This window comes from Theropithecus gelada, chromosome 1, assembly GCF_003255815.1.
Source record: "Theropithecus gelada isolate Dixy chromosome 1, Tgel_1.0, whole genome shotgun sequence".
Lineage (NCBI taxonomy): Eukaryota > Metazoa > Chordata > Mammalia > Primates > Cercopithecidae > Theropithecus > Theropithecus gelada.
The window spans coordinates 125,571,529-125,596,948 of record NC_037668.1 but is presented as its reverse complement, the minus strand read 5'-3'; the positions used below and the strand labels follow the sequence as shown (position 1 = coordinate 125,596,948).

Here is a 25,420-nt window from a genome sequence, read left to right as displayed (position 1 = left end):
AGAGACTTCCAGGTCTGCATTGTTTAAATATTTAGTGCTTAAAAAGTGGAAAATGAGGGAAGCTGAAATTATAGCAACTGTTTAGTTTTATTGAGGAAAATATCACATTATGTGCTTGACAGGAAGTAATATCATAACAAATAGTTTTTAAAAGCGCTGAAGCAGAATTAGCTGATTTCAAATGCAGTGTTCTTTATTCATTCCTGATGCTGATCCAGTTTCCCTGGAGCAATATACTGTACAAAATGCATTGTTCGTAGTGATTTTGTAGTAAATGGGGCACAGCACAAATTGCATTTTACATTTTTTAGCATATGATCATTATTCACTAACTGTGTTTGGGGAGTTGCAAAAAGACTTTGATGCTATTTTTATTTTGGATACAATAAATGGAACCTTCATACTAAAATACTTTCAAAAGCCTAATGAACACAATGTGAAATAATATGTTAATATATAGAAAACACTGCATCTTTATGTAACTAGTTACAATGTTGGATGTTAAGGAGCACTGTAAAAACTTAATGCTAAAAAGGTGAGTATTTTGCATCTCATAATTTAGCTTTCAAGCCCAGAAGGAAATGGTGTGAATTAAATAGTATGAAATGTAGTAATTTCTGACAGATTGTCTAGTCTTGGAAAGTTTACTTTTATCTCCATGTCTGGCACAGGGCCTTGTACTTAGTAGATGCCCAGCTTTTTTTTTTTTTTTTTCTCTCTCTAGTCATCAAATTGATTTGAATTAAACTCAGAGGCCCTTAATTTGGGAGGACAAACATTTCTGCTTATTCAAATGAACATAGATTGCTATCTTTGTATTAGCAGTCAGGAAGAATTTTAAAGTACTTCGTAAATATTTAACATGCAGAATAGATTTGTGACTTAAGGAGAAACCATTGTTACGTAACAACAGGAAAGGAGGGTCTAGTCAAATATTTTTCAAGTATATTCTCTGTTCCGCTCACAACAGGTTGCCCAGAAGATCAGTAACTATGATATATGGTAACAGAACCAAGACTCAGAACTACCCAGTATGGGGAAAATATCATGACATCGAATCATGACTTTTATGAGTCACATGGGTTAGATATTAGCATATTAAGATGGGTAATGTGATTACAATGAGAAGGATTCCTTAAAGGACACCTGGAATGGGGGCTGAGTTAGTATTCTTTTCCCATCTCAAGTCAAGATTGTCCCTCCACTCGTTTCACAGTCTCTGAATCTCAGAACTGAAATATTTTTTAGTTACATGGATAGAAACAGCTATGGAGGTTTTAAATCTATTGATTGCTTTGTTAGGGGAGAATGCAATTCAATATTTCTCTCTTGCCACAGATATGACAATTATTTTGAAAATGTTACCCTAGTCCCACCTGAGTTTATTTTTTGGAGTAGACTTTTGCTATATGAGCACATCTGAATTTACTCAGCCTTTAAGTGTCTTAGGTGTATCCTTTCTAGAGAGTTATTTAGCCACATAAAGTTTTGCACAGCCTTTGGCTGAATGAGAATGCCAAATGCTAAAACTTTGCAGTCAGAGATATCATTAAGCTTTCTGAAAACTCTTGGAAAACACATGTTCCAAAAGCCATGATATCTTGGCTGAAGAAAATTTAGGAACGTTTCCATTTCACTTATTAGTTATAATCTCTAAAACTTAAACCAATTCTTCCTATCAGCCAAGTTTAGAAATTTTCTTTTGAATGATATTCTCTTGTACATTATATAATTGAAGAATAAAGCTAATTTAATCATTTTTGTTCCAACATATTTTAAATGATTTCTCTGCCTGAGGACACATGAATGTTCCATATTTTAAATAAAGAGAACTTAGAATATTAGTGCATTTTTTAAAAAATGCTTTCCTGTGCCTCTGACTTCCCGAAATGAGCACTAACACACTCAGGCTTATTCGCCTTTTCCTCTAGTTCCTTTTACCCCTTCTCTGCCTCCTGTTACCATTGCTTCTCCTTTTACCTCCCTAAGTTCCAAAGTCTTGAACACTTGCCAATTGGTAGGATGGAGAATTTATACTCAGGGTGGGGGACTGAAGAGTCATTCTAGTCCCTCTTCCCCATTGCTATGTGGTCTTGCATTTCATCTGTTGAAAACTTACTATGTGCTAAGCACAGAGCTGCATGCATGGTCAGAGCCTAATCAATATTTGCTTCAAGAATTAGACATGCTATTGGTTCCATGGCTAAAATATTTATCTGCCAGAGACACCTTCTTGTTCAGTACACATTCCTCTCTAAATACCTGATTTTGTTCTCCTTTATCTCAAATATTTTCTCACAAATATTTAATGAGTGAAAAATGCTGCCTTTGCACCTAATTTGCCTGTGTGTAATCAACATTATATAGATCTAATACTGATATATATACACATATATATAGGCTCATATATATACCTATATATGTAAAATAAGTGACTAAAAATCATGAAATTTATGAAGAGGGAAGGCCATAATCCATACTCTACAACATTATAGGTTCCATGTTTATTTATGAAATTTATAGAAACAGAATCTCAAGCTGAACTTGGGAAATTGCATTGTATATTCCTTCAAGTCAAAGCTTCATATCAAATCTTAAAACACTTCAGCATGGCTGAGTGTTTAAAAGTAGTCTCATGTATTCATTCCATCAGCCATGTGTCACCTTGATCAAGCCACTTGCTCTCCTGAAGGATAAGTATCCATCTCTAAAATACGGGATTTGAACTAAATGATCTTGAAATCCCCTTTAAGCTTTAATATTCTGATAATGTTAACATTAAAAATAGCAGGCTACTGTTATTTTTAAACTACCTTTAAAGAGCATTATTAAAACAAAAACAACTAAAGAAATAAACAAACGCCTATTATGTTGCTCTTTTTTAAAAAAAATAAGTTCTGGGATACATGAGCTGAACGTGCAGGTTTGTTACATAGGTATACATGTGCCATGGTGGTTTGCTGCTCCTATCAACCCATCATCTAGGTTTTAAGCCCCTCATGCCTTAGGTATTTATTCTAATGCTCTCACCCCGCTGGCCCCCCACCCCCCAACAGGCCCTGGTGTGTGATGTTTCCCTCCCTGTGTCCATGTGTTCTCATTGTTCAACTCCCATTTATGAGTGAGAATATGTGGTGTTTGGTTTTTGTTCCTGTGTTAGTTTGCTGAGAATGATGGCTTCCAGCTTCATCCATGTCCCTGCAAAGCACATAAACTTGATTTTTTAATGGCTGCACAGTATGCCATGGTGTATATTGTGGAAGACAGTGTGGCGATTCCTCAAGGATCTAGAACCAGAAATACCATTTGACCCAACAATCTCATTACTGGGTATATACCCAAAGGATTATAAATCATTTTACTGTAAAGACACATGCACACATAAGTTTATTTCAGCACTATTTACAATAGCAAAGACTTGGAACCAACCCAAATGCCCATCAATGATAGACTGGATTAAGAAAATATGTTGCTGTTTTTAAAAACACTAACATTGCCTTAGCCTGCATTAAGGCAGTATTTTACTTGTGATTCTTGTTTTTACTAATGCTTACCCTAACTAATGCTCCCCGCTTTTTGGTATATTTTACTTTGACGAATGAGAATCTAAGCAGCAGTTGCTCAAAAAGGCTATGATTGGTTAAGTACACATCTTGTACTTAAAGTGGCTAGGATAGAACCCTTGGTCTTTTATACTAGAGGCTGCACTTCCATTTTAGTTAATGGTGTCAATAACCCTGAGGCTCAAGCAAAGGTGAAAATATCATTCAGTTTTGGTTGTGTTCATTCCAAAGAGTCAAAGTTGTATTACAGCATGAAAAATAAAATACAACTCTTCTTCCATTCCCTCCCAACAACCCTCTGAAGCCGGATGAGTTTTTATTCCATTTTTCCCAAAGCAGAGGCCCTCGAGTTTCCCAGGTCAAAGATCTGGTCAGTGGCTTCCAGACCCATACTTTGATTTGATAGTAGCCTGAATAAAGGGCAGTTGTTCCTAATAAGTAGGTATTCCAATATCAATGTTAAGTATCAGTATTATTAACTGAAAATTAAGTGCAGGATTACATAAGCTCTAAAGTTTGTTTATAATTCAATTTCATTTCTCTAAATATATGAAACTACAAGCAAACGTGAATCCACTGTTTAGGTTCTGTCTCCTGCGACTAAAGGTGCTTCTCTGGTGTCTTAGCATTCAAATTTAAAGTTGTCTACATGCAATTTATATAAATCCATTTTCTGTAACAGCATATTACTTAATAGATGTAATTGTATTATAACCAATTCTATAAAATTCAGCCAAAATGACACCTTTTTGAGGTTTTCCCCTTTTCCTACATGCTACATGTTCTTATCACATTGAGTACTAACCCTCTTTTAGCCTACAAAAATTACATTAGATTTTTTACTTCCATCCTGCAGAACCTTCTTACCCAGTTCAGGCTGGTACTGAATAGCCCTCGAGTAGGCCTTTGTGTTGTTGTGTTTTTAAAATTATTGCCAACAATAGGTGGCACAAAAAAATCCTGTTATTTCTGTTAAAATAATGACAAGATATGGTCTTCCCTGGCCTGCATTGTCATGCAACAATAAGAAGGTAGACCTTAATTAGGCTCCTCTGACACTGTTTCTGGTACATGTAAATAGTAGCAAACATTTGACTAAGAATATGTGTTCATTCTCAAATGTGAATTTGACCAGTATATTTCTTTCTGATTCACCTTTACATATCAAGACCAACCTTCCCCAGGAGTTTTACTGAACCTCTGAGTTCCTGACATTGTTGTCTTTTTGGGCTGCCTTCTTTGGCCAGCAGTACCTTTAATTCTTAGACCTACCTTCAGCTATCAAAAGAAAAATAGTTGCCCAGGAGTTGTAAGTGGAGTGAGATATGTGGTAAGAGGCGTTGCCTTCCTGTTTTATCTTCCATGTGGCAATAAAGAAGAGCAAGACGCAGCATGCTCCACAGGACTTCTCGATACAAATCATTTAATCCTCTTGGAATGATTTTCTTTTTGCTACCATCAGAAAACCTAAAGCTGCCTACTTCTTTTCCTTGAGTTGATGATGGGGCGTAGTAAAGCACAGAATTTTGTGACTGAGAAGAACCTTAAAGATTTTCCAATTCATCTCCCTTATATACAGGATAGGAATGAAGGACCAGAAAAGTGCCTAATCTGCCTTAGCCTAAGGTAACCAACTAGCAAGTCCTACAGCTTTAGTGCCTTTGTTACTGACCCCTGTCTGGTGCTCTGTCTAGTATTCCCAACTGTGTTATTTTGGTGTATCAAAGTTTCTGGTCAAGCAAGGAAAAGTCAGTGCACTACCCTGGCTACTCCCTACTATAACTTTTTGCATACAATTATTATTCCTTCTGCTTGGAGTTTATACCTTCTCAGCTGAAATTATCCAAATGGAAATCACCTCTCTAATTCTATTTCAAATGACATTCTAATTCATGGGCTGGTTGTATATTATCAGTCAACCAAACTTTCCATGAGGAAGGAAGAATAATATATATGAAAGGATTTAAAGGTAGAAACCCAATGCATACTCACATCTGAATCTGTAGTGACCTAGAGTTTGAATCACTGTCAAAGAATTTGATTTCTTTACCCAGCAGTTCCAAGAGGCTACAAAGATGTTATTTCCCTAGCCCTCGATGGATCCCAATTGTTCAGTGGTTTGAATGCCTTCATTGCAGGTATAATTGCTAAAGAGTGCACAACTATTTAGTGTACACTAATTTAGTAATGATTTCTTTGGATAGAAAGTTCAAAAATGATAGTATAATCAGAGAGAAGACTGCTGTAGCTTTACAGGCAGAGTAAAGACCTGATCAAAGATGGCAATAACACTGTTATCATCTGTTATATCTTGCCAACTCACATTCCCCTTCCTGCATTTAATCATATTGTTCAGTTCTATGCATAGAATTTTTAAATATTAGAATGTTCAACTCAAACAGTCCAAACATTAGTTTTGTCATCAGAGAGACATATGAAGTCCTGCTTTCATGATGATTTAGCTAAGCCAGAATAAAAGGTTTAAGAGTGATAAACCTTAAAATTGAGTTTTAAAGATTATTGCTCCAAATACCACCCAGAACAATACTTTAATAATTCCTTCATGATCTGTTCTGTGTTCAAACTTAATTTGCACAAAACTGTATGTTTATTTTTTAAAAAAGAGAGAGAGGCTTTGTTTCTGTTTCAACATGCCAACATTTTTTCATTAGACATTAACCGCAGATTATTACCCTTACCCTTGCCAGAAAGCAGACGTCTGTCATCAGGAAGAGAATCCAAACCAAGTGTGAGGACCACAGTGCCCCAGATGTGCTAGAATGTCCCCTGGGAAATAAAGTCTTCCTTCAGCAGCTGGGTTAACAGACCCTCTAGCTCATATGCAATGCAGTGTCCAGGGAGCAATGACCACAGCCCTGCTTGGATCAGACCCCTATAGATGTCTGTGGAGGGGACCATATGAAGACACTCTTTTAAAGCCAAACAGCTGAGAAGTCATAGTATTTTCCATATTTCCCAGAGTTGAAACTCAGGAGTTCGGGAGTATAAGAAATCCCAAAGGTTAGAGAAAAGAATGTGGGAGCCCCAGCACTTGTAAAATACAACAAACTGAAGCCACAGTAACTTCCCTGGCTTCTCATGGGGAATCTAAGATGAGGATCACTGCTGAGTTCCGTTCGCTTTTTCATACTGCTTAGGTATGTGCTCCTGAGACATCCTCTGCAGGTTCTTGATTCCTCTCATTCCTTGTGACTTCAGCCTCTATGAGCTATGTATGTGGAGAATTATCCTGAATGTGATGTTTAGTTTATGCCGTAATCAGCATGGGCACATGTAGGTTTGGGCTAGAGAGTTGGAATTCTAGGTCTATGATTTGGCTGGGTAAGTATGGGATAGACTAGGTTGGCCTCAGTGGGATGATCCCCTGAGACATCACTTTTATAGGTTTGAAAATCATTGCACCATGAAATAACATAGTTCTGTGAAGAAACATGAGAAATGACTGCATGATATAAGCTTCTGCAAAAGTGACTAAAATCTGATATTAGCCATATATAGTGGATTCATCCTATTTTATTTTCCTCATACCATTATAATTTTTGAAGTTCTTTAAAATAAATTATCAATTTGTTTATGAGAAAAACTATCTCTAATAAAAAAGAAATATTTGCTTTGTACTATATTATGTTGCCCAACTTTTTATTTGATTTTAATTTTCAGCCATTTGAATAGACGTGGGTGCTTACATAAGTAGATAAACTACAGGAGATCTGTAAGACACATTTATATAACTGTCAATATTTTGCCTACAGCTGGTTTTCTATGCGTTTTTCAATTATAGCTATTAATGTTTGTAATGATATAAAAATGTTTGCTTCTTTTAAGAAATTATAATTTTTGTAGTCAAAAGCAACACTGTTTAAATCTAACTGAATTATCAGTTCTAGATCAGGAAATATTGTTGTTTCTGTGTAGCCCAACCATTATGTGGCAGTAAAAAAACATTATATATAGGCCAGGCATGGTAGCTCATGCCTGTATTCCAGCACTTTGGGAGGCTGAGGCAGGAAGATTGCTTGAGCTAAGGAGTTTGAGACCAGCCTGGGCAACACGGCGAAACCCTGTGTCTGCTGAACACACACACCCAAAAAATAGCTGGATGTGGTGGTGTACACTTGTGGTTCCAGCTACTTGGGGGGCTGAGGCGGGAGGATCACTTGAGCCTGGGAGCCGGAGGTTGTGGTGAACTGAGATCACACAGTTGCACTCCAACCTGGTGAATGTTACAGGAAAAACAGCTAACTATGTATTTTTTAACTTATTTTGGTTTTTACTGTTCTCATCATTTGTTTTATTCCAGAAATAAGCAGCAAAAGTATTTTTTTAAGTTTTTAAAAAATCACCCTCAAATATTTGTTCATATCACAGTGAGCTTGAGAAATATAGCAGAATTCTCTACATATTTGTTAACTATAGCATAAGGATGAACTAAAAATGTCATAAAGAGAGACAGAGACAGAGGTGAGATGGAGGAGAGGCTATGGTCTTAGTTCATGATTTCATAAAGAGTTCAAGTAATGTAATGTCACAGAATAATAATAGAGATTGTCAGGGCAGAGTCAAAAGAAATGAATATTGGCAGCAAAAGGGAGGGTCTAGTTATGTGATCCATCGAGCCTAGAATATTGGAAGAACTGGTGGACAAGACCGAATCATGTATTAGAAGCCACAAAAGACTCGAGAGTAAAGGAGGCTGCAGCGTATCAGGCTAAAAAGCAATATTGGACCAGAAAACTGGTAAGCACTCAGCAGCTGAGAGTAGAGGCAACAGAGCTCAAGATAAGACAAGAGAGAAGATAAGGAATAAGACAAATTAAACGAAGTCATCAGAGGCACCACCTTCACAAGGACCTTAAAATTAAGGTACTTCTACCTCAGAGAGAAATTTGTACACACTTCCTGCTGAGGTAGAGTCAGTCTTTTATGGTGCAATCAGTTTAAGGTTTCCAACTGGGATGGGTGAGCTGTCAGGAAGGAGGCGTGTGGATTTGCCTGACTAGAGAAGGAGATAAGGTAAGTCAAGGAAAATAAATGTATTAAAATGATGGCATTTTACAACTTAAGAGTATTGGCTGAGCACTGAAGGTTCTGTGGCTTTTGTCATGATCGTTGGGGAAGCCCTATTCTCTGAGAACTATTACAACCCCCTAGACAAACATGAGGTGATGCTTATTGATAATGACAGATTTCATACAAACGTGATGTCTCTCTTGACATTATTTATATCGCAGAGATCTTATTGACAATTTTGTTTTATAGCTAACTTTGTTTTTGTTCTCTCACCAAAAACCACTTTAAGTATCATTATGCTTAGTGAATATACATACGCTACAAAAAAAGTTATCTTTAAGGAGAAATCAATTTAAAGCATGAATTACAATTTTACTCCCTTTGAGATGTCTTAAACATCTTTGACTCTTTCCTCATGTTATTTGTTATTTATTTTTTCTAGGGTTGATTGCCTGAGTTTTTGCCCATTTCTCCCTGTTTGTTGCTACTGGGTCTATTCAGATTTGAAAGTCCTCATAGATAAGTTGCAGATTCCATTAACCTTAGTATGTGTTCATGATTCATCAGAAAAGAACATGCAGCTTTCTTCTCTTATTTGTAAAATGTCTAACACTCTATTAAGTGAATGGAACACTTTGTTGCAATTTTCCTTTGGCAACTTTTTTTCTTTCCTTGACCACACCAAAACCGTAAACAACATGGCAGACTTGCCACTCCTGTTTTTCCTGTAATTGTGTTTTGGGTAACATGGAAGAAATTGATATATGAAGGGATAATAGTATCTCTTCTCTTTTAATATCTATATAGATATAGATAAAGCTATCATGGAATACTACTCACCCATAAAAAGAATGAAATCATGTCTTTTGTAGCAACATGGATGGAACTAGTGGTCATTATCTTTTTTTTTTTATAATTTAAGTTCTAGGGTACATGTGCACAGTGGGCAGGTTTGTTACATAGGTATACATGTGCCATGTTGGTGTGCTGCACCCATTAACTCGTCATTTACATTAGGTATTTCTCTAATGCTATCCCTCCTCCTGCCCCCCACCCCACAACAGGCCCCGGGGCGTGATGTTCCCCGCCCTGTGTTCAAGTATTCTGGTTGTTCACTTCCCACCTATGAGTGAGAACATGCGGTGTTTGATTTTCTTTCCTTGTGATAGTTTGCTCAGTATTATGGTTTCCAGTTACATCCATGTCCCTCAAAGGACATGAACACATCATTTTTTATGGCTGCATAGTATTCCACAGTGTATATGTGCCACATTTTCTTAATCCAGTCTATAATTGATGGACCTTTGGATTGGTTGCAAGTTTTTGCTATTGTGAGTAGTGCCACAATAAACATACATATGCATGTGTCTTTATAGCAGCATGATTTATAATCCTTTGGGTATATACCCAGTAATGGGATCGCTGGGTCAAATGATATTTCTGGTTCTAGATTCTTGACAAATTGCCACACTGTCTTCCACAATGATTGAACTAGTTTACACTCCCACCAACAGTGTAAAAGCATTCCTATTGCTCCACATCCTCTCCAGCATCTGTTGTTTCCTGACTTTTTAATGATGACCATTCTAACTGGCGTGAGATGGTATCTCATTGTGGTTTTGATTTACATTTCTCTGATGACCAGTGATGATGAGCATTTTTCCATGTGTCTGTGGCTGCATAAATGTCTTCTTTTGAGAAGTGTCTGTTCATATCCTTTGCCAGCTTATTGATGTGGTTGTTTTTATATTGCAAATTTGTTTCAGTTTTGTAGATTCTGGAATTAACCCTTTGTCAGATGGGTAGATTGCAAAAATTTTCTCCCATTCTGTAGACTGCCTGTTTCTTTTGCTGTGCAGAAGCTCTTTAGTTTAATTAGATCCCATTTGTCTATTTTGCCTTTTGTTGCCACTGCTTTTGGTGTTTTAGTCATGAAGTCCTTGATCATCCCTATGTCCTGAATGGTAATGTATAGGTTTTCTTCTAGGGTTTTTATGATTTTAGATCTAACATTTACGTCTTTAATCCATCTTGAATTAATTTTTGTATAAGGTGTAAGGAAGGGATACAGTTTCAGCTTTCCACATATGGCTAGCCAGTTTTCCCAGCACCATTTATATATCTTTTATGGTACCAGTATCATGCTGTTTTGGTTACTGTAGCCTTATAATATAGTTTGAAGTCAGGTAGCATGATGCCTCCAGCTTTGTTCTTTTTGCTTAGGATTGTCTTGGCTATGTGGGCTCTTTTTTGGTTCCAAAAGAAATGTAAAGTAGATTTTCCAATTCTGTGAAGAAAGTCATTGGTAGCTTGATGGGGATGGCATTGAATCTATAAATTACCTTGGGCAGTATGTCCATTTTCACAATATTGATTCTTTCTATCCATGAGCATGGAATGTTTTTCCATTTGTTTGTTTCCTCTTTTATTTCGTTGAGCAGTGGTTTGTAGTTCTCCTTGAAGAGGTCCTTCACATCCCTTGGAAGTTGGATTCCTAGGTATTTTATTGTCTTTGTAGCAGTTGTGAATGGGAGTTCACTCATGATTTGGCTCTCTGTCTGTTATTGGTGTATAGGAATGCTTGTGATTTTTGCACATTAATTTTGTATCCTGAGACTTTACTGAAGTTGCTTATCAGCTTAAGGAGATTTTGGGCTGAGACGATGGGGTTTTCTAAATATACAATCATGTCATCTACAAACAGGGACAATTTGACTTCCTCTTTTCCTAATTGAATACCATTTATTTCTTTCTTTTGCCTGATTGCCCTGGCCAGAACTTCGAACACTATGTTGAATAGGAGTGGTGAGAGAGGGCATCCCTGTCTTGTGCCAGTTTTCAAAGGAAATGCTTCCGGTTTTTGCCCATTCAGTATGATATTGGCTGTGGGTTTATCATAAATAGCTTTTATTATTTTGAGATACGTTCCATCAATACCTAATTTATTGAGAGTTTTTAGCATGAAGGTTTGTCAAAGGCCTTTTCTGCATCTATTGAGGTAATCATGTGGTTTTTGTCATTGGTTCTGTTTATGTGATGGATTATGCTTATTGATTTGTGTATGTTGAACCAGCCTTGCATCCCAGGGATGAAGCTGACTTGATCGTGGTGGATAACCTTTTTGATGTGATGCTGGATTTGCTTTGCCAGTATTTTATTGAGGATTTTCACATCGATGTTCATCAGGGTTATTGGTCTAAAATTCTCTTTTTTTGTTGTGTCTCTGCCAGGCTTTGGTATCAGGATAATGCTGGCCTCATAAGATGAGTTAGGGAGGTTTCCCTCATTTTCTATTGATTGGAATAGTTTCAGAAGTACCACTCCTCTTTGTACCTCTGGTAGAATCCATCTGATCCTGGACTTTTTTTAGTAGTAGGCTATTAATTATTGCCTGAATTTCAGAGCATGTTATTGGTCTATTCAGAGATTGAACTTCTTCCTGGTTTAATCTTGGGAGGGTGTATGTGTCCAGAAACTTATCCATTTCTTCTAGATTTTCTAGTTTATTTGCATAGAGATGTTTATAGTATTCTCGGATGGTAGTTTGTATTTCTCTGGGATCGGTGGTGATATTCCCTTTATCATTTTTTATTGCGTCTATTTGATTCTTCTCTCTTTTCTTCTTTGTTAGTCTTGCTAGCAGTCTATCCATTTTGTTGATCTTTTCAAAAACCCAGATCCTGGATTCATTGATTTTTTGAAGGTTTTTTTATGTCTCTATCTCCTTCAGTTCTGCTCTGATCTTAGTTATTTCTTGCCTTCTGATAGCTTTTGAATTTGTTTGCTCTTGTTCCTCTAGTTCTTTTAATTGTGATGTTAGGGTGTCGATTTTAGATCTTTCCTGCTTTCTCTTGTGGGCATTTAGTGCTATAAATTTCCCTCAACACACTGCTTTAAATGTGTCCCAGACATTCTGGTACGTTGTGTCTTTGTTCTCATTGGTTTCAAAAACACCTTTATTTCTGCCTTAATTTCATTATGTACCCAGTAGTCATTCAGGAGCAGGTTGTTCAGTTTCCATGTAGTTGTGCAATTTTGAGTGAGTTTCTTAATCCTGAGTTCTAATTTAATTTCTCTCTGGTCTGAGAGACAGTTTGTTGTGATTTCTGTTCTTGTACATTTGCTGAGGAGTGCTTTACTTCCAACTATGTAGTCAATTTTGGAATAAGTGTGATGTGGTACTGAGAAGAATGTATATTCTGTTGATTTGGGGTGGAGATTTCTGTAGATTCTATTAGGTCTACTTGGTGCAGAGCTGAGTTCAAGTCCTGGATATCCTTGTTAATTTTCTGTTTCATTGATCTGTCTAATATTGACAATGGGGTGCTAAAATCTCCCATTATTATTGTGTGGGAGTCTAAGTCTCTGTAGGATTCTAAAGACTTGCTTTATGAATCTGGGTGCTCCTGTATTGGGTGCATATATATTTAGGATAGTTAGCTCTTCTTGTTGAATTGATCCCTTTACCATCATGTAATGGTCTTTTTTGTCTCTTTTGATCTTTGTTGATTTAAAGTCTGTTTTGTCAGAGACTAGGATTGCAACCCCTGCTTTCGTTTTTGCTTTCCATTTGCTTGGTAGATCTTCCTCCATTCCTTTATTTTGAGCCTATGTGTTTCTTTACACGTGAGATGGATCTCCTTAATACAGCACACTGATGGGTCTTGAATTTTTGTTCAATTTGCCAGTCTGTGTCTTTTAATTGGGACATTTAGCCTATTTACATTTAAAGTTAGTATTGTTATGTGTGAATGTGATCTTGTCGTTATGGTGTTAGCTGGTTATTTTGCCCATTAGTTGCAGTTTCTTCCAAGCGTTGATGGTCTTTACAATTTGGCATGTTTTTGCAGTGGCTGGTACCAGTTGTTCCTTTCCATGTTTAGTGCTTCTTTCAGGAGCTCTTGTAAGACAGGCCTGCTGGTGACAAAATCTCTCAGCATTTGCTTGTCTGTGAAGGATTTTATTTCTCTTTCACTTACGAAGCTTAGTTTGGCTGGATATGAAATTCTGGGTTGAAAATTCTTTTCTTTAAGAATGTCGAATTTTGGCCCCCACTCTCTTCCAGCTTGTAGAGTTTCTACCGAGAGATCTGCTGTTAGTCTGATGGACTTCCCTTTGTGGGTGACCTGGCCTTTCTCTCTAGCTGCCCTTAACTTTGTTTCCTTCACTTCAACCTTGGTAAATCTGACAATTATGTGTCTTGGAATTGCTCTTCTCAAGGAGCATCTTTGTGGTGTTCTCTGTATTTCCTGAATTTGAATGTTGGCCTGCCTTGCTAGGTTGGGGAAGTTATCCTAGAAAATATCCTGAAGAGTGTTTTCCAACTTGGTTCCATTCTCCCTGTCACTTTCAGGTACACCAATCAAACATAGATTTAGTATTTTCACATAGTCCCATATTTCTTGGAGGCTTTATTCATTTCTTTTCACTTTTTTTTTCTCTAAACTTCTCACTTCATTTCATTCATTTGATCTTCACTCACTGATACCCTTTCTTCCACTTGATCAAATCAGCTATTGAAGCTTGTGCATGCGGCATGTAGTTCTCGTGTCATGGTTTTCAACTCCATCAGGTCATTTAAGTTTTTCTCTACACTGTTTATTCTAGTTAGCCATTCATCTAATCTTTTTTCAAGGTTTTTAGCTTCCTTGTGATGGGTTCGAACATCTTCCTTTAGCTCAGAGAAGTTTGTTATTACCAACCTTCTGAAGCCTACTTCTGTCAACTTGTCAAAGTCATTCTCCATCTGGCTTTTTTCCACTGCTGGCGAGGAGCTGTGATCCTTTGAAGGAGAAGAGGTGCTCTGGTTTTTAGAATTTTCAGCTTTTCTGCTCTGATTTTGCCCCATCTTTGTGGTTTTATCTACCTTTGGTCTTTGATGTTGGGGTTTTGGTGTAGATGTTCTTTTTGTTGAGTTGATGTTATTGCTTTCTGTTAGTTAGTTTTCCTTCTAACAGTCAGGTCCCTCAGCTGCAGATCTGTTGGAGTTTGCTGGAGGTCCACTCCAGACCCTGTTTGCCTGAGTATCACTAGCAGAGGCTGCAGAACAGCAAATATTACAGAACAGCAAATATTGCTACCTGATCCTTCCTTTAGAAGCTTCATCCCAGAGGGGCAGTTGCCTATATGTGGTGTCTGTCAGCCCCTAGTGGGAGGTGTCTTCCAGTTAGGCAACACAGGCATCAGGGACCCACTTGAGGATGCAGTCTGTCCATTCTCTGAGCTCAAACACTGTGCTGGGAGAACCACTCTTCTCTTCAGAGCTGTCAGACAGGGACATTTAAGTCTGCAGAAGTTTCTGCTGCTTTTTGTTCAGCTATGCCTGGCCCCTGGAGGTGGAGATTACAGAGGCAGCCGGCCTTGCTGAGCTGCGGTGGGTTCCACCCAGTTCGAGCTTCCCCAGCTGCTATGTTTACCTATTCAAGCCTCAGCAATGGCAGATGCCCCTCCACCTGCCGGGCTGCTGCCTCATAGGTTGATCTCAAACTGCTGTGCTAGCAGTAAACAAGGCTCCTTAGGCTTGGGATCCACTGAGCCAGGTGCAAGATATAATCTCCTGGTGTGCCATTTGCTAATACCATTGGAAAAGCACAGTATTTGGGTGGGAGTGTCCTGTTTTTCCAGTGCCATCTCTCACGGCTTCCCTTGGCTAGGAAAGGGAAATCACCCGACCCCTTGTGCTTCCCGGGTGAGGTGACACCCCACTCTGCTTCGGCTCACTCTCCATGGGCTGCATCCACTGTCCAACCAGTACCAATGAGATGAACTGAGTACCTCAGTTGGAAATGCAGAAATCACCCATCTTCTGCATTGATCATGCTGGGAGCCGCAGATCGGAGCTGTTCCTATTTGGCCATCTTGGAATGGAATCCTAGAGGTCATTATCTTAATTGAAATAACTCAGAAACAGAAAGTCAAATATTACATATTATCACTCATAAGCACTAGCTAAATAATTTGTACACGTGGACATAGACGGTGGAAAAATAGTCATTGGAGACTCGGAAGAGTGGAAGGGTAGAAAAGGGTTAAGTTATTAGAAACTACTTAATGGGTACAATATGTAGTATTTGGGTGATGGCTATACAAAAAACCGAGATTTCACCATTATGCAATATATCCATGTAACAAAACTGCATTAGTATCCCCTAAATCTATTTTTAAAAGATAGTACTAGAAGTCTTTACCAGACCAACAAGCAAGAGCCTTACCAGACTAATCAAGCAAGAGAAAGAAATTAAATGCATACAAATAAGAAAATAAGTTAAATTGTTGCTGTTTACTAACATGATCTTATATGTAGAAAATTCTAAAGATTCCACCAAAAAAAACCACTGTCAGAACTAATAAATTACCACAGTACAGTTGCAGCATACAAAATCAATAAACAAAAATAAGTGATGTTTCTGTACATTAACAATGAACTATATAAAAAAGAAATCGAAAGGAATCCATTTAACCAAGGAGGTGAGAAACTTACCCATGCACTAAAAATTGTAAAACATTAATGAAAGAAATTAAGTAAGATACAAAAACAAATATATCTTGTGTTCCTGGATTAGAAGAATTGGTTTCTTAAAATGTCCATATTATCTCCCAAAGCAATCTACACAATCAGTGAAATATCTATGAAAATCTTATCAAATGGATTAAAGACTTAAACGTAAGATCTTAAACTGTAAACCTACTAGAAGAAAATGTAGGAGAAAAAGTTCACAATATTGGTCTAGATAATGATTTTTTAGATTTGACCTCAGAATCACAGGCAACAAGTCCAAAAATGACAAATTGGATTACATCAAAATAAAAAGCTTCTGCACAGCAAAGGAAACAATTAACAGAGTGAAGAAGCAACCCATGGATTGGAAGAAAATATTTTTGGTCCATAAATCTGATAAGGGATTAATATAAAATACATATAAGGAGATTTCACAACTCTTTGGAAAGAAAACAAATAATTTGAATCAAAAATGAGCAAGGGAACTGAATAGACATTTCTTAAAAGAAATAACACAAATGACCAATAGGCATACGAAAAAATGCTCAACATTGGTAATCACTAGGGAAATGCAAATTAAAACCACAAGGAGATATCACTCATACCTGTCAGAATGGCTGTTATCAAAAAGACAGCAGATAATAAGTGTTGGAGAAGATACGGAGAAAAGAGAACCCTGGCACACTGTTGGTGGAAATGTAAATTAGTATACTTGTTATGGAAACACCATAAAAGTTCCCCAAAAAACTAAAAGTAGAATTACTGTATAATCCAACAATCCTGCTTCTGGGTATTTATGCAATAGATTTGAAATCAGTTTGTCAAAGAAATGTCTGCATGCTTATCTATGTTCCTTGCAGTACTGTTCACAATAGGCGACTTACACAATCAACCTAAATATCTATCAACAGATGAGTGGATAAAGCAAATATGGTGTATATACACAATGGACTACTATTCAGCCTTAAAAAAGAAAGAAATTGTGTCACTAGCAACAATATGAGTGGAACTAGAGAACATTACGTTACGTGAAGGAAGGCAGGCCTAGAGAGACAAATATTACATATTCTCACTTATATGTGAACTCTAAAACGATGAAACAATCTAAAATTAAATAAATAGAAAGTAGAATGGTGGTCACCAGAGGCTCAGAGTAGGAAGAACAGGGAGAAAATGGACAAAGAATAGAGAGGAGATGGTGAAAGGATGTGAAGCCTCAATTAGACAGGAATAATAAGAGTTATTTTTACTATGAGATATATTGTAAAACATGGTGAAGATAGTAAATAATCATTTATTGTACATTTCAAAATTGCTAAGAGAGTAAATTTCAAGTGTTCTCACCACAAAAAGTAAGTATTTTAGGTGACGGATATGTTAATTAACTTGATTTAATTTTAATGAATACATTGTATTCATAAATTGTAACATCGCTTGGTAACTCATAAACATATACAGCTGTAATTTTTCAATCATCATTAAAAAATAAAAATTAAAAAGATGAAAGATTTTGATTATTAAACATATATCTATTATTCCTATAGAGATGACAGATTTAGAATACATAAAGTGAAATACAGTTTCCCTTTAGGTAGTAAATAAGTGTATTTTAACATGATTGCAAAAAAAGTATAGTTATCATGATGTAAATGTATCCCAAAATAATAAATTCATAAATGATTTTTATAGTGATTAGAAACTGATTTTATTCAGTCAGTTCCCACTGTATTTTAGGCATAGTGCCTATTTCTACACATGGGATCACATTCATTCCTCTATCAACTTTGAGGGGGAAGATAGAATATTCTCCACATGACAAATAAAGAAACTGAGGCTAGAGTGATTTGTTCCCCATTGACTCTCCAGGGATTAATGCAATTCTGGAACATGGCAGGTATTCAGTAAATAATTTGGGGACGAATGAATGAATGAATGAATGAGTGGATAATTGATTGAATTCACCTTTGACACAAAATGTCTTTTCGTGTCATTGGCAGTGAGAAGATCCTGAGCAGGACTGTTCTTGAGTATGACCCAGGAAAGTAGCTCTTGATTTTTTTAAATTGAGAACTTACATTTCAAAATAATTTTCTTCTTTCTGTGACCACTCTCCATAACTTGTTCTGATTTTTTGCTATCCTTCCACCTTCTACTATTTTAAGCTTCACATGTCTGATTTCTCCAACCTAAATATGTTTGTCCAGAATTACATACTACTTATATATGCATATTATTAACAATTTTCTGTGATCTTTTTCGAAATATTTTATCTTTGGAACTCAGAAATCATTTTGTTTAAGAATGAGCATTTTTTGCATTTTGCATTTTACTATAGGAGTCTGGAGGATGAAAGATTTCAAAACAGTTGACTGTGACTTCCTTTTACACATCTATTATCCTATATAAGCAAGGGTTGTATCCAAAGATGAGAGAAGAGAGAGAGAAAGTACACTGCCTAGCCTGGCCTTCTGTGGAATTAAGGGATGCACTTTTCACCTGTCTCTACGCTTATTACCAAACGGCGAATGGTTCTGGATTACAAATGCCCTAATATCCTGTGATGCTTTGTTGAGAGCAGGTACAACAGCTGACACCTGCCATGCTTTTTGTTTACCAGGCTGTCACCCAAGGGCTAATTCATTTAATCCTCACAGCAACTCTGTGATATATTTACTCTTATTGTTCCCATTTTACAGATGAAGGAACTCAGAAAGTGTAAGTAACATGGTAGGGTCACACAGCAAGTCAGGGGCCTCATCTGGACCCAAATCTTGGCCATCTGGCTCAAGAGCCTGTGCTCCTGACCCTCAGACATGACTGCCTCTCAAAGAAGGATTTTAAAGATGTAATCCCTGACTTTATCAATCACAGAAGTTATTGATACATATCTTAATGATGCATTTCTGTTTGAAGATAGTGCTATTTATGGACGTTATGAAAGTTCTTCTATATAAACACTACTGAAAAGTCCAGTTTCTGGAAAATGATTGCTGAAAATGATTTGTATGGCCTCTATTTTTTGAGACTTTTAAGTTTTTCTGCATCCAAAATTCATTTCTAAAGAGAAACTCTAGCATAGAAAAATCTCCAGACATGATGAAAACAGAATGCAGTTTTCCAGTTATTAATGTTAATTGTCCAAGTCAGATTTTATGTTTAAAATCCATCTCTTGGTGGTTGTTTACTTTGACATGACCCCTTCCTTAAAGGAGGGTATATGTAGTATCAGATTGAGAAACTGCTCTGGACAGAAGGTGATTATTTAAGAAAAGCTTTAAGAGGGGTAAAAACCCCCACCGAGGTGTCTTGAGAGTTAATACACCCTTTCTTAAAATGGTGGGAAGCACTAAATATGCAGAGCACCATCCAGCCCCATAAGTGCTCCTCCTGCCCTTGCCTGCCATTCCGCAGCCCTGCCCCTCTACAAAGGGTAGATCATTAAGCCATCCAGGCGGTGGGGAGTATTTTCATATAGCTATTGCCCTTTATAGCAGCCTGGCAGCGAGTGACCATAATAAATTATGCACTGCTCTGTGAGACTGTGACACAATGCACTGGAGGAACAGCGGGGGTGTTAGAAAATCCATTATTTGAATTTTTTGTTTCTTTTTCTTACTAGATTCCATGCTGCTCTTTTCCTGTCATCTTATTCCTTTTTTTCGTATCTATTGTTTTGAGGGTTTTGTGTCTGACAGTTCTTTTCTGCGGCTGGTTTTGTCCTTTTTGTTACCTTGTTTCTGCCTTCATGGGCTCCCCCACCCCCCTTGCTTGATCTTGTGTGTTCTGAGCCTTGTTCTCCTTTCTGTCATGCGTCGTTTGCCTTACTTTTCTTTCTCTTTCCGCCTTATTGTCTCATATAATACAGAAAAACAAATTCTCTTTTTGTCTGCAGTCTTTTACATGGTGTTATGTAGTTGTCATTTTCCCTTCACGAAAGGTGCACTTTACTCTATGTACTATTCATTTTGGTTCCAAGAATCCCAAACACATGTCCGGAGGAGTGCCAATACTGATGGCAATAAAAAACAATCAAACATCATCCCACAAAGTAGGGAAGGGAAAAAAAAAATCAAACAACCAGAAAAAAAATTTTTTTTTTTTTGAAAACAGTGCAGAGCTACTTCTCCCCTGTAGATCAGTTCATATAGAATCTGTACTTTTGTTTTTTTACTATTTCAGATAATTCAGCATTTTCATCTTTTCTCCAAGAGCAAGTCTTTTCCAAAGTGACAATTTTTTGACACTATTTGTTGTAAATCCAGCTATCTGCTCGTTCTTTCATTGTTTCCCACTGATGAGTACAGCCTGAAAGCTTAGTTCCACTAAGTGGAATTCAATTAATTCACTGATTCATTTAATTCACTAGTTATTAATTGAGCAACTATTATGTAGCAAGCCTCATGCAGATGTTAGGGACACTGAGCATCATCAGTTTAGGTTTCCTTCAATCTTTTACATTCGTTAGTTGGCCATGTCCCTCATTCCCAATTTTTCTTTCCTCTTTGTGTGGACACGTCACATTGGCACTTGCTGTCTGAACTCCTCCACTTTCACTTCCTTGATTCCTTTGGATCTAGAGCTCCTTCTTTTTATTTAGAGTTATTTGAGAAGGACTTCCAATTTTTCTTCTTGAAAATCTCACTGCATCATATTAGAAAGTTCATACCTCCTTGGCAGTGAATACCAAAGAATGTGCCAGATTATTTAACCCCATTTTTGTGTCACACTTAAATAAAAACAGTAACCGCTACCTCTGGTATGGCTACAAATTTTTGTAATACTTGCAGTAGCTGAATTAAATTGAATTGATGTGTATAGTTATGAAATATAAGTGAGTCACATCAAAATCTGCAATTCAATTCTTCGTTTACAGTATTGAGTTCCTTCTTACTTTTAAATGTTTTTCTCCATTTGCTTTTATTTGCCTGACTGATTTAGTCTTTTATAAACATTCTCTTTTCTAATCCTGTTTCTCCTGAAACACGTTTGATTTTGTTTCTTTCCCTATTGTGTTTGCTAATTCTCCATTTTTTGCCTTATTGTATTCTAAGGTTAATGCTGTTTTTATTTTTGTTGTTATTATTTTAAATAAGATTGGGTATAGTAGCTCAAAAAAGTTAGTGTACTGTCTTCTACCACGGACATGATTTCTTCTATCTCCGTATTCATGTCCTTTATAATTTTAACCTTTCCCCTTGACCTCATATCTCTAAATTTCCAGTTCAGTGTTTCTTTCATTCCATGATTTATTTTTTCTTTTCTTACTGCTTTGAATTCTGCCCCTTACCTTTTTCCTATATCAGGCTTAGTTTTAAAAGGAACATTGGTTCTTTTAATATCATTTTGCAAACGCCGTGGGAACATCTTCTCTTATTTTATTTTTACTAATCGGGCTTTCAGAGTAAACTCTCCAACTTGTCATATAGTTCATTTTAAGCACCTGCAAGAATAAGTCAGTTGCTCTGTCAGCTTCCAGATGCAGTGGAATGTTCGTGTTAGATCTTACATATTTCAAGCTTCCAATTTTTAATTACTCTCTTCTTGGTTTGGTGAAGAGGGAGGAACAGATATAAAGAGCTGTGAAGATATGAAGGAGAGACAATAAACTGAAAATAAATAAGCAAATGTGATAATGGGGACACATGCATCCTTAGAGAATGTCACAGGGAAATTATTTATGGTGAATGAATAGAGATACAAAATTCAGAAAACCTCCCACAGATTCTTTCCTGAAGGCCACGACTTCCTGTAACCAATTCCATCAAACATAGTGGCTTTTCTATAAGTTCACCGTATAGAGTTTCATTCATTTCATTACTAAAAGACTCAGCCTCGGTAAGACACTGCTCCCATTTTACAAGTCTTTGACATGGCACATTCATTTTTAAAAGCACACAGCATCGGTTGCTGTTGAATCTCATATTGCATTTCTATTGACCAGATTCCAGTTGTAACATAAATACTTGAGTAAATGATTACATTTTAAAGTCAGTATGTAAAACAACCCTGAACAACTATGTCAGAATGTTTTTAATTTTGTTCTGATTTTGTGACTCATAGCATTATTAATAATTGAAGCTCTATTCTGGCTGTGCTTAACTAGTGACAGTTTTAAAACAAAACCTGTCATATTTAAACACAACTGCTCCAATAATAAGCCATTAATATATCAGTTAATTTATTTCGCTGACCCTTGTAACCTAAACTTTTAGATCACCTTGGATTTGTCAAATGGGATGGCTGCCTACAAAAATTCAGTCTTATATATGGAGGAGTAAATATAAAAATGTTATGAGCAGCCCACGTTCCATTTTAAATTGTAAGCATAGAAAGAATGTAAGTACATTTGAATGACTAGATTATTTTTAGGTATCAGTTGTATATAGTACTAAACTTCATTTTAGAAAACTGTTTAAATAAGGCATTTTGGACAAAAGCCTATGGTTTGACTATTTAATATCTTCCTCCTTAACAGCTATATCCCAGCCAATGTTACAATAAAGTTTAATTCTTTTTAGTTAAAAAGGAGATTTCAATTTTCCCATAGCTTCCTTTCTTTTTCTTTGGTCTCCTTCTTTGTCACTCCTATCTCTAGCTGTTTCCCAGTCCACAAGAGGAGTGGTCTTCAGCTCTGAGACTGGTTTCTCTCACTGAATATTGCTTAAAAATTAACTTTGTCTTTCTATTTATTTAATTACATATTTCTTCTCTTTTTGCTTACTTAGCATTTTTCTTGTTTGAGTCTGCACCATGATTTTTTTTTTTTTTTTTTTTTTATTCTCTTAGAATCATTGCCACTTTCTTCAATAAGAACTTGTGGGATTGGCTCACATTGATAATATAAAATGATTCTAATTTTTGAGAGTTTATTATATGACAGGAAATGGTTAACATTTTAAGAAGATTATATTATTTAATCCTCAAACAACCCTCTGAGATAGTACTGCTATTATTCCTACTTTCTAGATCAGGAAACTGCGGGATAGAAAAGTTAAGCAACTTGGCCAAAATTCTGCAGCCGGAAATTGGCCACAGGTTTCTGTACTACAGGACTGTACACTTAATCACTACTCCATAGCTTTTCTGTAAAATGACACCAGGTTATATTACTTGCTTTTCATCTTGATGTCAGGGTAAGTGATTTCCTCACTGTGTCTTTCCTTATCATGAATTCCGATGACAGTTCAGAGAACTGAAGCAGAATAGTGTCTACACTGGGGGAGGGGAAGTTGAAGCCTATGGCACTAACATCTGGATCAGTATTCTCCTTGCCATACCTTCTGGCTCCCTTCTGTCTACCAACTGCATGAGATTGTGTCACACATGACAACTCTTATCTCTGTTACTAGAGTGGCCACTTTCTAAGGGCAAGGTCTTTGTCACATTCTTTTTCATTTCCCTCACATTATCTTGTATATTAATAATTTTTTCCAGATAAAAAAACAGAAATTGTAGGCCCTTGTGAGTGAGCCTTCCAGGCAATTCTACTGTTCAGTACTCAAGCTGTGCCACTGTTTTTCCTCAAAATTCAGGAAAAAGGAATAGTTCTTCCTTCCATGTAAGCCAGGTGCAGACAAAGTGGTCTGTTTTGCAAGAACTTCATTGTTTTACACAACTGTGTTTTCCTTATTTACTGAAATCGGGTACAAAAAAGGAAGCAGGATAACTTGGCTAAGTAGTTAACTGTTTCTTTTGTAGAATGCAACAATCTCAGATACTTGAAAAGGTTTTACAGAATTTTAAATAAATGTTCCCAAAGAGCTTATGTTTTTATTTCAAATTACAATTCGACAACATTCAATCCCTTGTTATTGCTTTGTCAGACTTTTAATTGAATTATTCAGAACATGAAACAAAAGGAAAGAACTGAGGATAGCACAGTAATATTAACAGAATTACCAGAGTGCTGAGAATTATTAAAGAGGACATTATGTTTGTTAATCGGGCATTTAATTTTTCTTCTGTTTGTTGATGGAAAACATCCTCTTGGAAAGGATTTTCTCAAAAACCTTAATTGTGACAATGCCTTCTTAACATCCATGAATATACTGTACAAGCAAAAGCTGTTTGAAACCTAATTAGTCAAAAAGATTCCTAATTTCCATTTTAACTGCAGAAAGGCTGACCAGCATTCCAGTGAGATTGCTTTTCAGTACACAAGAGAAAGCTGGGCTTCCAAACAGGCTTTAAAAAGTCAGAAATGCAAGAGGAAAGGTTTTAAGCTGTTACAGATTATAGCAAAAAAGCAAAAAAAAAAAAAAAAAAAAAAAGAAAAGGATATATTGTATTCTTGAGAATACTGAGAATGTCTATTGTGGTCTCACTACAAAATATAAAGACTATGTGAGATAATGCATATAAGTACCTCAATTTAACCATTCCACAATGTATATGTATTTCAGAACATCACGTTGTACATCATAAATACATACAATTTTGTCTGTCAATTGAAAAAAACAATCAGTCAATAAAAAACCACAATACTCCCTCAATTTATGAGCCCGGCACAACCTTGATATTGAAAGATTAGTGTAAGGAAAGAAATTATAGGTCAGTCTCACTCACGAGCATCAATGCAAGATACGAAACAAAATGTTAACATGCTGAATCCAGCAACATATTAAAAGATTAAAAAGATGAATATGGCATGACAACATGGAGCTTATCTCAGTAAATCCAGGTTGGCTTAACTGAAAAAAAAAAATCATGTCATGTAACTCATCATATTAACAAGTTAAAGCAGAAAAATTATATGATCATCTCACTAGGTACCGAAAATATGTTTGGTAGAAGTCAAGATTCATTCATAGTTTTAAAAACATCTTACAAAATTATGAATAGGAAGGAACTTCCTTAATGTGATCAAAGATGTTTTCAAAATATTTGCTGCAAACATCCAACTTAATAGTGAAATGTGGTAAGCGTGTCTTTAAAATCAGAAATAAAACAAGGGTACCTGCTGTTAGCATATTCATTCTACATTGTACTAGATATAAAATGCCAATACAGTAAGGCTTGAAAAATGAATGTAAAATAAAGAGATAAAAAATGAAAATATCAAGATTGGGAAAAATGACATTATTCCCATATCTTCTGATAATCTATAAAAAATATCCAAAAGAATCCACTGATTTATATATTTATATGGATGTTTAAAAGGCCCCAAATCACCAAGGCATTCAATAATAATAATAAAAGAAAATATTTTACATAGCATTTATGCTAGACATTGTTCTAAGGACTTAACATATATTAACTTGGCCATAACAACTTCAACAATTCTTATAAAGCTATAGCTCTTAAGATAGGGGTTTTGACGCAGAGTTAG

General features: G+C 36.3%; 1 protein-coding gene across 1 annotated transcript in view; it reads left to right on the top strand.

Annotated features, from left to right (window-relative positions):
- Positions 1-25,420, top strand: part of DPYD (dihydropyrimidine dehydrogenase) — an 849,957-nt gene that overhangs the window by 556,483 nt on the left and 268,054 nt on the right. The gene's annotated exons all lie outside the window — the stretch shown is intronic.